Here is a 15029-nt window from a genome sequence, read left to right as displayed (position 1 = left end):
AATATTATGGGGGCGGAAGGAAGGGTGGGAAAAGGTCGGTGTGCCGGGAGCACCGTATCCTTTTCAGCGGAACCGCCGCGTTTAACGCGGCTATTTATTCTCTTGGCCGTCGACGAATTTCTTTCTCTGCCTTCGTTTTAAAAAGCGACCGTGCTTGCACCAGCGCAGCGCACCGCGCGTTGGAAAGAGGGCGAGAGGTTGTCTGCGATACGGGGTAGGGCGGTGGGGCGGTGAGGGGTGCGGGGGGTTGAAAATGCGAGAGGGAATTCCAGGCACGAAAACCGGGCCTGCCGCGGACTCGGTCGGGCTGCGCGTAATTTCATGAAGTAGTTAGTCTCAACGGTTCGGGGCGACTGTGTGTTTTCTCGGCAGCGATCGCGCGACCGCGCGGCCGACATGTTTTCTTTTTCATTTGTAGGGGCTTCCTCCTTACCGGGGCCGACCGATGGAACAAAACGGAGAACTCGAAAGTAAACTCCAGGGGCGCCGTCGCCTCGAAAATGCAAATGCAATTTAGCTCCGACAACACCACTTTTACAAACCCCCTCCCCTGGTCCTCCGCGGCCTGCGACAACCCAATGAAGGACCGAGACCGATTCTTTGCTGATTCCGTTCCTTTGGTTCTTTTACAGGCCCTACCTCTCTCTCTCTACGTGGATCGAGTAGACGGTCATCGTGGACTTTTGTTGAACTGTCGGCCGAACGAAGAAGAATGGAACGCGGCGGCCGGTTTGTTCCTTGAATAAATGGTGAGTCCGCGGGAACTTAATTTTTTAGCGTGACGTGCGGGACATAGTAAATAATGCTTCGCTCAACGGTTTTATTTGTTACCGAGTAGAAACTCAATATCATATAGAGTGCAGCTGGACAAGTAGTACAACCGTATAAATGGTGAGTCTGCGGGAACTTAATTTTTTAGCGTGATGCGCGGGACAAGGTAAATAATACCTCGCTCAACGGTTTTATTCGTTTCTGAGTAGAAACTCAATATCATATAGAGTGCAGCTGGACAAGTAGTACAACCGTATAAATGGTGAGTCTGCGGGAACTTAATTTTTTAGCGTGATGCGCGGGACATGGTAAATAATACCTCGATCAACTGTTTTATTCGTTTCCGAGCGCAAACTCGATATCATATAGAGTGCAGCTGGACAAGTAGTACAACCGTATAAATGGTGAGTCTGCGGGAACTTAATTTTTTAGCGTGATGCGCGGGACATGGTAAATAATACCTCGCTGAACGGTTTTATTTGTTTCCGAGTAGAAACTCAATATCATATAGAGCGCAGCTGGACAAGTAGTACAACCATATAAATGGTGATACTATGGGAACTTAATTTTTTAGCGTGATGCGCGGGATATAGTAAATAATACCTCGCTCAACGGTTTTATTTGTTTCCGAGCGCAAACGTGATATGATATAGAGCGCAGCTGGACAAGTAGTACAACCGTATAAATGGTGAGTCTGCGGAACTTAATTTTTTAGCGTGATGTGCGGGACATAGTAAATAATACTTCGCTCAACGGTTTTAGTTGTTTCCGAGTAGAAACTCAATATCATATAGAGTGCAGCTGGACAAGTAGTACAACCATATAAATGGTGAGACTATGGGAACTTAATTTTTTAGCGTGATGCGCGGGATATAGTAAATAATACCTCGCTCAACGGTTTTATTTGTTTCCGAGCGCAAACTCAATATCATATAGAGTCCAGCTGGACAAGTAGTACAACCAGAAAACTATACGAGGGACTTGTAGTTTAATAAATATTAAAAATTGCGGGTCCGAAGCGATTTTCCATATGTTTATAGAAAATAGACAGTGCAATTGTGTAGGATTCTCAAAACGTATATTAAATTTCAATGACAGCGTTTTGTCCGAACTGATCGTAGTGATCCATACATTTTTCGAAAAATAAATTGTAATCATTGAATCGACAACTATACGGAAATTGTTTTAGGCTTGCATCGACCGTCAAAATTCACGAGATAGTTTGTTGTTGGTTTAGAAAACCTACTGCCACCCGGTGTTTCCACGGTGTAATGGGACTTCTTGAAAATCTATTTCGCAGGACTTCGCGAGGAATCGACTGTTGAACAATGCAGACGCAATTATGTTGCGACACCCTGTATTGTTTAGTACCTCGGTAACGACTCGCTAAATGTTCAGACGTTTTTATTGTTCCCTATAAAAACCACCACGCCTCGAGGAGCTCAAAGCAAGGTGGGTAGGTACTTAATTTATAACGGTGCCATGAATTCTTACGATCCACCCGATCCACCAGTAAAACTAGTATATCGCTGCCTTAAAAATTACGAAACGCCTCAACGTCCTCTGCGAACCCCGAGTCATAAATGACACACCGTAACATCTTTTTATCTTTGAATTTAATTAACTATCGACGAGGCGAAGACCACGACGCTCCAGGCAATCGCAAAATATATGACGAGAGAATACGTCACGTGACTTTTCGGACACAGTTTCGTATACTTGAGTACACAGTCTCGATGCGCTTACTGGGACAGACCCGAAAATACTCTGGCGTTTATTTAAGTCTAACCAGATCGATCCAAACCAGATTGTAATCGAAATCCGCACCCAATCGATACTGTATCGAAACCTAGACTTGAATAGTTGTAATCCAAGTTTATTAGGGATAGCCATAAGTAATTAATTATTTGCAAAGAATTTGTTTTGCCTTTAGTTCTGTACCGATTGTTGAAGAGGAAACACGTATTCCAAGGTGAAGAGGCAGCTTGAGTCTTGACTCACGAACCCTGGATTTCTGTAAGAGGGGGATTGAACATTTGCAGGAAAGATGGCGAACTGTCCTTGATAATGATGGAGGATGTATTTCTTATGGGTCTCCGTAATAGTTGAACCTTACCGCGCTTGTGGCGTAACTGTTTTCCCCCTTTTTTAAAAATTGTGTTACGAGAGGGAGACCACTCTGCAATCGAGTCTCCTCAAAACTCCAGTATCCGATTCGTTCTGCAATTCAAAGGAGGTTTCGCGGGGAATCCTCTCGTGTATTCAGAAGAATTTGGTCGCGAGACAGCGTCCGCGCAGGGACGGGGCAAAGAGAAACCGTTCGCTCTATTTTTCATTCGGAACCCGCGAGTTGTCGGGTTCTGTCAAGGAGGCGAGGCCACGTCTGCATTTTAAGCGTGGATTTCAATTACAACGCCTCCCCACCTCGTGACATAATCTTGGTGGTCACGAACCGTCGAGAAACCGGCCTCGATGCGCGCCCGAAAAGGGAAAAAAAGCCTCGCCATCACTTACTGTCGTGCTCCCACGACGATTCCGCACCCTGAATACTTAAAAGGAGTCGCGGAAACCTCCTTTGAATTGTAAAGCGAACCAAAGCGATACTACCGAACTGGTTTTCGTCCCTCTTGCGATGGAGTTTCTTCCTTCGGACCGAGTGTCTTTGGTCCTGGAATAAATCCCAGCATGGATTTTAATGGCCCTTAAGGACGAAACTCTGCCTCTCCCTTTGAATCTATCCTACCCATAGGCCAAAAGAATATTTTCGGTACTCAACGATGACGATCGCATGAGACAAATGCGGAAAGAAGGTTCCTTTATGCTTCCGGATGTGTTCCACTTTGATAGAATTACATTTACAATTTTTCCCGTGCGCGTACTTTTTTCCCGCGAAAATACAATCGTGATGGAGTTCTATAAAAGCTTGAATTTTATATTAGTATTTCGTTCGTTGCCACTGGACTGTGAATTTGGAAAAATTGATAAGCCGAATACAAAACTACGAAGCTGTTTTAAAGAGTTTAAGAATACTATTACCTTCTATCCACTTGCTAAAATTATCGCAAGAAGAAATACATTTTTATCTGATTTCCATTTCTTATGGATATACAGGGTGTTCGACCACAGCTGGGAGAAAATTTAAGGGGCGGTTCTGCATGACAATATAAAACGAAAATGAGGAATAACAAAATTTCGATTTCCGCTTCATTTCTCAGTTATTAACGATTAAAGTTCCGCCTGAAATGCGGCAACCCTACCAACAGAGGTGTACGTTGTGCATCTCCTGTTGGCCGGGTTGCCGCATTTCAGGCGGACCTTTAATTGTGAATAACTAAAAGACTAAGCCGAAATTGCAAATTTCTTATTCTTCATTTTCGTCTTATATTGCCACGGAGAACCAGCCCCTAAAATTTCTCCCACCTGTAATCGAACACCCTTTTTATCGATACTTCGATAAATGAGAATGCTGAGCTTACCTCGCGATCGAATTATACTTGAAATGTCCGAACGATGTTTTTTGTTACTCGCTGCACGATAAATAACATCGTGACGGTGACAACTTCGAAAAACTCTGCTCGGTCCGGGCAATAATAGCGGGTCATTTGTCCGAGTTAGCCGCAGCCACGGGGTCAATGCGTGGGAGAAAATTTGCGAAGTTAGTTTACAGCGGACAGTTTTCTTTCGCGGCGACGCGGCTGGCCGGCAACACTGTGACAGATTCATGAAACCGAGCGGCATTAACGGAAACTCCAATTTAATACGTCGACCAAGCCTGGAAGAACCGGAATAATTTCAATTTAACTTTTTAATTGTAAGGCGACACGGGAGATAGGTCGTCTGGCAGCTTATACATTTTGTTGCCCCCGGGCAAATCTGAGAGCCGGGCGACCACCACTGAGCGTCCTGTAATTTACCGCGAACCAAATTTAATACTGGAAAGCCATCTGTTCGTGATTTCAGTACAGTCGAGCCAGCCGCTACCGAGGAGAGCTACTTCGTCGTCATTATTTCCACGGAACACGGTTGCCGCTCCGGAAAATTTCAGAAATTTTAATCTTCTACTCGACGGGGAACGTTTCTTTTATTTAGTTACGTGTATCGGCCGAGTAAACGAGACTCTCTTAGGAAACGCATCCAATTTTGTTTTAACCATGCCGTCTTTAATCCTCCCTTGCTTTCTTATCATACTTTCGAAAAATATGCGTTTATGCAATTTATGCAATTTCCAGTTTTTGTAGACAAATTTTCGAAAAATGGAATGAAATTAAATTCTATTTTTCGCGGGAACAGCCTCTGAGGTGTAAAAAACGAAAAACGAGGGTCGGAATCGCGAAAGAAACAGTAAAAGTTCTTTTTTACACCTCTTTATCTGAGCCAGTATTAAAAATTTTTTAAATGTGTTTTATTCGCTCGGATAAATTATATCCATGCTGAAAATTTCAGCGACATTGGTTAATTCGTTTACGAGTTATACACGATTGAAAGCGAGAAAAATTGCCATTTTTTTACGATTTTCGACTTATCAACGCACTTTTAATCATTTATAACTCGTAAACGAATTCTCCAAAATTTGTGAAATTTCCAGCATGGATATAATTTATCCGAGTGAATAAAACACACGTTTTAAATTTTCAATACAGGCTCAGGTAGAAAAGTTGGAAAAATCAAGTTTCACTATTTCTTTCGCGATTCCGACTAATTCAAAATTTTTGCCTCGTCTAATAAACTAATCCTTCTAACTTCTCACTAACATTCAAGACATTATAATTTTAAAAAAGTTATGTGGTTTCAAATAGACTCAGTTTCCAGTGTAGATTCGAAACAAATAAAAATCCTACTAAATTCTATCGAATTTTATATCGCAGCATTTTTGTTTTTATATTGTAGCAAGATCCGCAATCCAGTTACTGCCCACGAAATATCAAGAAATACATTTTCCCTAGTAAAAAGTATTAAACACCCAAAATTCGAGGAATTCCATTACTTTCAGTAGTACGAACAAAAATAGTTCAGACGCTCGCTCGCGAACGTTGATGTTCGTTTAGTAAATTCGATTGATCATTTCGGCTTGTATCTCTACGCGTGTGTATACATATATTTCAAATGTCCCGTACACTCGAGCGACGTTATATCGTTATTTACACCGGCAATAAACGGCGTTCGCCTCTTTTGAATTTCATCGATCCGCTCGCACGGCGAGCGAAAACACTAGATGATCGGGCCAGTTATAATCGAACCGGTACCAACAGCAGGATCAAATCCGTTATCGTGACGAACGTTTTCAATTTTCAATTCTGAGCGGCAGGCGCGGGGGGGGGGGCTCGGTATCAGGGAGAATAAATCTTGACCAGCAGCGATCAACGGATTTACACGTCTAACGCGGCGATGACGACGTAGACGGCCACGGATAATTCGGCGAATGTCGGGCCGATGGTTTATCCGCCCCTGTCCCTCCATATAGTTTATAAAACATCGGCCGGGCAATTTTCAGTTACGATCGCGAAACGGCTCGGCGCGTCGTTTTCGGCTGTATCGCGGCCATTACGCTTTCCTGTTCGTTTTTTCAACTTCGCCCACGGACAATTGAGCGTTCCTCTGTCCCGCGTTGCATCGGCATCGGGTTATTGTCTATTGATTGCTACAGCATGTTGTATTTTTCGCGATTTTTAAAAACACGCCTGCCCGACGGTGGAACCCGTTTCGCGTGTTCACACCGAACATTTCGTTACGGTCGTTCGCACAGCCAAACGTCCGCGGTTTAATTATTGTTGAATGTTTAAAACTTCCGTTTCCCCAAACAACAACGGTAATTACGAATTCCGCCGTGAAAAGGGATAGAGAGTAGAAGAAATTAGAGCACAGCGAGAAACACTCGTTACAAAAAAAAAAAATGAAACTTTGCGAAGGACAAATGTTACTTTATTCGTCCGGCCGACACGATGAAAAGGAGACCGGCATTATGGAAAAAACTGTTCGCGGCACAAAGAGCTTACAATTTCATAATTGCGACGCTTTCCCGGAGCCGGCGAAACACGCATAAAACAATGCTCCCGGCGTAATGTTACACAGCAACATTCGTGTTGCTTGTCCGCGAGAAAATATTGCTTTCCGCGACTGTTAGGCCACACCCCGCTCGCGAAAAGTATACTTTCCGACCCCCGCGGCGGAGCTGTCTGACGCGTTGATGCGACGAGATTAATTCCTTCTCGCTTAGAACCACCCCCCCCCACACGGCGAATTAAACAAACAAATTTCAAGTATCGGCAAGCCTCGGGACCCGTCGTGAAATTTCCGTGAAACCGTTCGGATCGTAAGACACTCGAAACCATTTCTCCTAATGTGAAAGCACGATCTCCGCGCTGCGCCGATCCGGTCTGACGCAGACAATCCTCTTCTCCTAAAAGGAAACGACATGCATTGTTAAAGAGCGCCGTTCTCTCAAAAGTATTACCAGAATAATGGTGGCTGCTTTAGATTGAAGTAGAATATCCTTACCTACCGCGCGGCCACGGTTCCCGGGGGTTGGACTCGAAATTTAAATAACTTATCGGTTTTAATACGAAACCTTCGAAATACACTGCACCACAAGTGCTTCGCTATTCATAAATCCCCGTTTAAAAATATATGCATAGTTTCGTTTAGATGGAACGATATAATAATACCATGTCTGACTTATTACGAACATATTCCACTGCACCGACCGAGAATTGTACATACTCAACATGGAAGCTGTCTCCACAGAGGATAACTTTCATATAAAATATTCAACGGAAATAGCAGTTTAATTGACACTGTTTACTCGATATATGTCCAAAACCCAGGACTAGCTAGTGACATACATCGGTCAGGAGATACTGTTCTTTGATCCCCGCGACCTTGCACTCTCCGTCTGGCTCTAGAGGTGTGACTATTCGTACATGTTGTGGATAATATGTTTCCAATACAGTGTATACTCGATTTATGTCCAAAACACAGGACTAGCTAGTGACATACATCGGTCAGGAGATACTGTTCTTTGATCCCCGTGACCTTATACTTCTCCGTCTGGCTCTGGAAGTATAACTATTGGTACTTGTTATCGATAATATTGATCTGTTACCAGTACAGTGTTTACTCGATATATGTCGAACACACAGGTCTAGCCAGTGACATATATCGGCGAGGAGATACTGTTCTTTGATCCCCACGACCATACACTCCTCCATATGACTCTAGAGGAGCGGCTATTCGTACTTGTTATCGATAATATGTTACTAATACAGTGTTTACTCGATATATGTCCAAAACACAGGTCTAGCTAGTGACATATATCGACCAGAAGATTCCTTGATCCCCGCGACCTTACACTCTCGAGCTTCCTGGCCCCTCGCGGGGTATACCGCCGCGGCAGTGCTGGGACTTTTATCACCTAGACGTTTGAGACATATACAGAGGAAGCACCTGTAGTTTTATAGCTGTTTTATGGACGTGTTAAACAGATCTTTACAAAAAGCCGCTCCACAGCCGACCCACTTTAGGTGCGGGACACTATAGGTGCTGTTAATTGTTCTACAACGCTTATGCTTTTACAGCGATTCCATTCTCTCGGTGTAACGCGGGAGGGGCGGGGGGGGGGGGGGCAATAACGCGATAACGATTCGCGGATGATGCTCGGGACGAGATCGAGGTTCGAAATGGCGATGAGATTCAGGCTCGGTTGATGCTCGGCGACGAAATACCGGAACAGCTGTTGTGCCAATATTTATCATGGAGGCCTGGTGCTCGCACGGTTGTTGACTAAACAACCGTTCGACAGGGTGTCTAAGCGTGCTCGTGCTTTATCTAGATCTCCGGGGGCTTTCAATTGGGTTAAACAGTTGCCAAACGGGCGCGAAACAGAAGAACAATAAGCTGCCGCAGCCGCGGCCGGATACTTTTGACGGGCGGCGGGGGCGGGGGCGGGGGGGGGGGGGGTGTCTGTGTTGTGACGAGCGTAATCAAAACTGACTTTGGACACGGTGGAGGGTACGGTTACGCCGCATTGTTAACAAAGTTAATTGCCGGGCTGCTTGCGCGCCGTACTTTTCCATGCAAACGTGACGCGTGTTTCGACAGAGTGAAAGGGTCAGAGTATACTTCAGCCTGTGTCGCTCGAATACACGCCGATCATTGCTCGCTGATGTTCTACCGCTCTCTTTGATGTCGTTCGTCATCGTTCCAAAGTGATTTCATTTTGAATTTTCCTCGCAAACGAACAATTATTGTCCAGCAGACTACTTTTCATTACTGGCGGTACAGTGCTAAATAATGGGACCAGGTTCGTGTAATTCAAGGAAGAACATTTGCAGTGTTTCCTCGATATATGTCGCAAATATCTAGCCGATAAAAGTCCCAGAACCGTCCCCACATTCTTCTAGCTAGAATCTTCTAGCCGATACATGTCCCTGGGTGGACCGATGTTGTGGACATATATCGAGAAAACACTGTATATTTCGCACACCCTGTATATTGAATGCGTTCTATAAGGCGAGCACGTCTCTAGTTTGTACGGTACGTAAAAAGGAGATAAAAGGGCACGATGTTTGGAATTGTGGTGCTCCAGGTCCCAAAGACCTTTAGGAAGTGTGCTTTTTGCGTTTATAAGACCCATGGAAAAAGTGACCCTTTGCGTGCATAAGAATTTGAAGAATTCGACCACTTTGCAGAACCCATAACCTTTGGCACCGGAGCTGTTTGAATTCTCAAAGACGTTGGAATGCCATCGCCGAAGAACCTTGGAAGTTGGGCCGAGCCCTTCGGACGTTCGATCGAACTGTCGTCCATGGCGTATTTTGAAGATTGCAACTTTGAGCTGCAGTTACACAGCAAATTTTAGTTTAACAGAGGGGGAGCGATGGTTAGTGTTACTTGCACTGGTGAAAATGAGCAAAGGAGTAGTTAACAATTTCAATCAAACATTTTTCTCACGTTATGTAGCGATCCAATTGTTCTAACTTCTCAAGAAAAATCAAGTAGTATAGTCCAATGTTGACAAAGTCATGCGATCTTTTAGAGCGTACGAATACTCATGGGACTGACTGTATATTTCCATGGTGTTTTAACCCTTTGCACTCGAAGCTATTTTAACTTCAAAACCTGACATTTCTTCTGACCTAGAACATTTCCCTTCTATATATATATTTTTCATGTTATACATACGAAAATGGTGCAATTTACTCGTACAGTACCAAAATGTTTAGTCATTTATCAGATACAAACAAATTTAATAAAAATATTTTGAATAATGATACTGCAATTTTTAGTGGCGCCTCAGAGTCGCAACTCCAGTCCTAAGGGTTAAAGGAGAGATACGGATAGTTTACCTAAGGAGTCCCTAAAAACATTTTTTTGTGCCATGCACAGCAGGGTCACAGAAAGGTCATCTGGAAAAGGCGAGACAGGTCAGAGAAGAAATTCGGTTTGAAAGTGTGGCAGGCTTGCTGACTCTTAAACGCTAGGACCAAAACGAGGATTGCAATGTCGAGCCGCAGGGCCTGTCCTGTGATGTATGCATTGACCTTTGAGGTGACATTGTGTCTAGCATAGGTGGCTCCGAGTGCAGAGGGTTAATATCGTTCTCCTGGCTGCTCCCTTCGGAATGCAGAAGTCAAACTCGGAGAAGACTCCGGAACCGTTCAGACAGCTGCGCCTCGCAGCCCCGGCGCAAAGGACACCTGGCCATCCCGGTATAACCGTAGGTCAAACATGTAAAATCTATCCGGGCACGTGAGTCGCATACGCGAACGTGTTCCGGCGAGCGAAACTCCGGTACGTGCTCCCCTAATGCGTATAACGAGGGTCAAAGTATACGGAGGATCGGCCGAGTCCAGGTGCAGAGTTGCGTCGCGTCGCCCGGCGTCGGTCCAGGTCTACGAGCGTTCGGCTTATCTTCCGCAGAGATAGCTAACCTCTTGTCATTGGAAGGAGGCCATGCTGTGATCCTTAGGCAGCTAACTAGAGCCCCCGTGCTGTTCTGCATTGCTGATTTCCTTGATAACACCGGCGCAGAGATCGAGCGCGGTGATTTATCGATCATGTATGGCCACCCGCGTCTGATTTATTACGTACCCGCTCTACTCCCCAGATCGAATAACGACGCCGCGGTGCACTTCTTGTTTGATCCGCCAGAAATTCCACTTCTCCGATTAAATTCAAATCCCGGCGAACTTGTCGAAATAAATGTGCACCGTGATTGTCATTTCATCGATGTATCGATCTAGCGAGCTACTTCGAAAATCTGTCCGAGTTATTTTACTTCCAGTTTCACTTCCATTTTTCTCGGAGTTTTACGAGCAGATTTTAATGAAACTTTCGGGAGAGGTAGTTTTTTGGAAAATAATCGACTCATGGCTTTTTTTTTTATCGGTCATTATTCACATCGAAGGGGTGAAAACAACCCTTGAACTTTGAGATCGAAAATATATTTTATCGCATATCTCGGAAACTATTAGAGCCAGAAGAATGGCTTATGTGACAAATTTTTTTCCTATATCACTGTGAACAATACCTTAAAAAATTAGAATTTTTTTAGGAAAATAATCGACTCATGGCTTTTTTTTGGTCGGTCATTATTCACATCGAAGGGGTGAAAACAACCCTCAAAGTTTGGGATAAAAAATTTTATCGAATATCTCGGAAACTATTAGAGCCAGAAGAATGCTTTATGTGGCAAATTTTTTTCCAATATCACTGTGAAGAATATCTTAAAAAGTTAGAATTTTTTTGCAGTTTTCCTTGCTCCCAGAGTTCTCGCAGTATGATAAGTATAACACACGAGAAATTGAAGGCAGGAAGCGTACTTTCAACTTGTTCCATAATTTTAATTGTTCCACCGGAATTCCTTTTATTATTTTGAAAAGTTTGTTATGCAGGGAAGCACACGGCGCTAACGGAAAACTGAAACGGTAAAATATTTTGTGTTACAGTTTAATCGTCAATGAAATCCATGCTGCACAGCCGTTCCCGTTGAAAAATGAGCGAAGTGTATTGAAAATTTCACCGTGAAAGTGTTTCTAGGATTACTGGGGCCACCGTCTAATAGCCTCGTTATTTCTTAGTCACGTGCTAATGTCTGCAGGTAACGGGGCTAAAATTAGATCATACCCGAAAGTTTCGCTGCTGCAATTACCGTACCTTTCGATAGCACTTGAAACTTTATCCATTTCGGCGAGTTAATAGGTTGATTTCTGATATCGATTACCGTAACCCGGCAATTCCGCGAACGTACAATTTTATTGCCACCGGGCGTTATATCTCGCCCCGGCTCGAAATTAATGAAGATACGAGAACTATCTTTCCGATATTAAATTTGTTCGACATTTCCATAGAATTTTCCGTTGAAACGGGACACCGGAACCTTTTCGAAATTTCCGTCGTCCCGACCGTCCTCGCCTCGCATTCGTTTCCGAATAAAAAATTCATGCCGTGAAATAGGCTAAAACTAGGTCTCTTCTGTGACTTATATCTGATATCTAATTATTTTATGTCGCGTCTCGAGTGGTAATGCCACGTTCTGTTCTTAAGCGAATATTTTCTTGTCAATTAAGAATGGATGGACTTTTATAGGTCAGGCATTTATAGTATCTACTGACAAAAAACATTTATATTCTGCTCACCTTCTGAAATCGTAATTGACTACAGTGTTTACTCGATATATGTCCAAAACACGGGTCTAGCCACGGACATATATCGGCCAGGAGATACTATGATACTCTGATCCACGCCACACGTAGGAAAGGATAGTAAAGAATCCTCGGTCGCCCAGGAGTGTAAACATGCATGTCCTACACGATGCATGTCCAAAACTCGGGTCTGGCCACGGACATACATCGGCTAGGAGATACTATTCTCACTACGAATGTAAAAAAGGACAAGCTCTAGAGGTCTCAGTCGCCCAGGAGTGTAAACATGCATGTCCTACACGATGCATGTCCAACAAACGGGTCTGGCCACGGACATATATCGGCTAGAAGATACTATTCTCACGCCGAACGTAAACGAGGACAGCGATGCTCTAGAGGTCTCGGTTGATGGTCTTCCAGGGGACCGCTGCAGTGGTGACTTTTATCGGCTAGGCATTTCGGACATATAAAGAGTAAACACTGTTTTACATCATCTAGAATCATAACACTACTCGTAATTAATAATGTATAATACCTGATCGAACGACGACTGTCACCCCCGAAATTTTTAGATGCGCGTCATTTATAGTGATCAATTATAGTCCAATCATATTTGAGAATACTAGCGAAAAGGCTCCGGGGCCATTTCTCACCAGGCGACAGACCAATCCTCCAGTAACCTGACGGAGAAGCTATTCTCGAGATCGAGCCGGAATTAAATTTGGGGCCCGGATGCATGCATGCGCGGGAGCAGCTGTCGAGCCCTGAAGAGTGCCATTAAAATGGAATATGTAGATTCGCTACGAGGTCCCGGACTCTTAAAATCAGTCGGCCGTGATCGCTGTGTACCGGCGCGACGCGGCGCGCAAGAATTTCATTAGGCGGCAGGGAAAAGTAAGTGGAAGGGACCTGTCTGTCGTCTAAAAGTACTCACCTGGTCCGATATATTATAAAGCTGTGTCGCTTGAAAGCAGTAGTTCAAGCATACGTACGAAGAACCCGGAACTTACTCCACGTCCGTTCCGAACTATCGTTTCCGAACATTCGAAAGGATCGATACGTAACGGGGTGTGTAAAAGGGAAGTGTTACGACTGGACTGCCGGATCTTTATACATTTACGACAGAACTGGGTACATGAAACTCAAAATTGTAGGGAAATTTTAATAAATTCAAAGACGTCAATGTATTATTTTTCTATTATTCAAATTATTAAGAGAAGAAATAACATTCTACTTGGTTTCTAATTCCTGTAACCGATGCAAACAATTTTTATTTTGCATACAGATCCGCAATCTACTCGATATATGTACAAAACAAGGGTCTAGTCAAGGACATACATCGACCAGGAGATACTATTCTTCACGTAGAAAACAACAGCGAAGCTCTGGAGGCCTCGATTGATGGCTTCTCATGGGTATACCCCGTGGCAGTAGGGATAGTTCTGGGGCTTTTATCGCCTAGACATTTGTGACATATATCGTCCAGGACACACTATTCTTCGCTCCAAACAGAAAAGTAGAGAGAAGCTCTGGAGGCCTCGGTTCATGGCACCTCATGGGGTATAACCCGCGGCAGTGGGGACAGTTTTGGGGCTTTTATCTTGTAGGCATTTGTGACATATATCGGCCAGGAGATACTATTCTTCGCTCCACGCGACCTTGCATTCCTCGGCGATCGAAGTCTCTCGAGCTTCTAGGCTCCTCACGAGGTATATCCCCGCGGCAGTCTGGGACTTTTATCGGCTAGGAATTTGTGACATATATCGAGTAAACACTGTATACCGTTTCTGGTTCAGATTCTTGGGATACCGAATAATAAATGTCGGCAGACGAATAGGAATCGCATTGTGTCAACGAATCGCCAGTCGCATACCTATTCGGTGAGCCGCGACGATCGAAACAGAAAGAGGATCGTGCATCGACGTCACGTCGAGTCGCGTCGCGTCGCGTCGCGCGTCGGTGGCCGTGTGAATAATTTCCGCGTTCCACAGCGTGTTTTACAAAGAGAGCGAATTTCCGAGCCGCTTCGCTCGGAGGTTCGGCGAGTCCTTGGAGCGGAAGCGTTAAGCGGCTTAATTCCCAATAAGCCCCAAAGTTGATCTCGGCTAAATTCGTCATTTCCGCTCCCCTAATCTGGCCGAGGCCTGTCTCGGTCCTTTGTCTACCATCATCTTGACGAGTCACGATCCGGAACTTGCTCATAAATTAGTAGGATCATTCAGGGATTGACTGAATTTTGTGAAAAGAAGCGTAATCTGGTTAGCAGACTTTCGTTCGACCATTGTCTTCCATTACATTGCGACGATTCCTCGCGGACGGTCGAATTTTTGATTTTGTTGTCAGTTGTTCCGGTCAGTTTTATTTTAAAGGACGTTAAATTGTCTTTTAGTCGGAATGTTCTACTTTGCTAGTTATTAACTGCTTCACACTTTTCTGGTAATAACAAAGTCCTCTGTCTGCGAAATCAAAGCAACCATTTTGGAATTTAATACCCTTTTCGAAGCCAATACTCGCATGTTTTGAGCGATGAAGCAGGCTCGGAATAAGTTTTTGAGATTAATCGGTAAAGATCCTGCCCTGTCCCATAATTTCTCGTGATGCGCATCCAGCAGTAATAGC

At 44.2% G+C, this 15029-nt stretch overlaps 1 protein-coding gene across 2 annotated transcripts in view; it reads left to right on the top strand.

The window, feature by feature from the left end:
* The first annotated feature begins 591 nt into the window (after window positions 1-591).
* The window catches only part of Nlg-5 (neuroligin 5), a 196116-nt gene continuing 181678 nt past the window's right edge, over window positions 592-15029 (top strand). For both annotated transcript variants that reach the window (XM_076788657.1, XM_076788658.1), the window contains exon 1: window positions 592-749. The gene's annotated coding sequence lies outside the window, so the exon portion shown is untranslated. The remainder of the gene's footprint in view (window positions 750-15029) is intronic.

The sequence above is a fragment of the Halictus rubicundus genome, chromosome 5 (assembly GCF_050948215.1).
Source record: "Halictus rubicundus isolate RS-2024b chromosome 5, iyHalRubi1_principal, whole genome shotgun sequence".
NCBI classification, from domain to species: Eukaryota; Metazoa; Arthropoda; class Insecta; order Hymenoptera; family Halictidae; genus Halictus; species Halictus rubicundus.
Note: the sequence above shows the minus strand (reverse complement) of the source record. Positions and strands in the feature narration are given on the sequence as shown.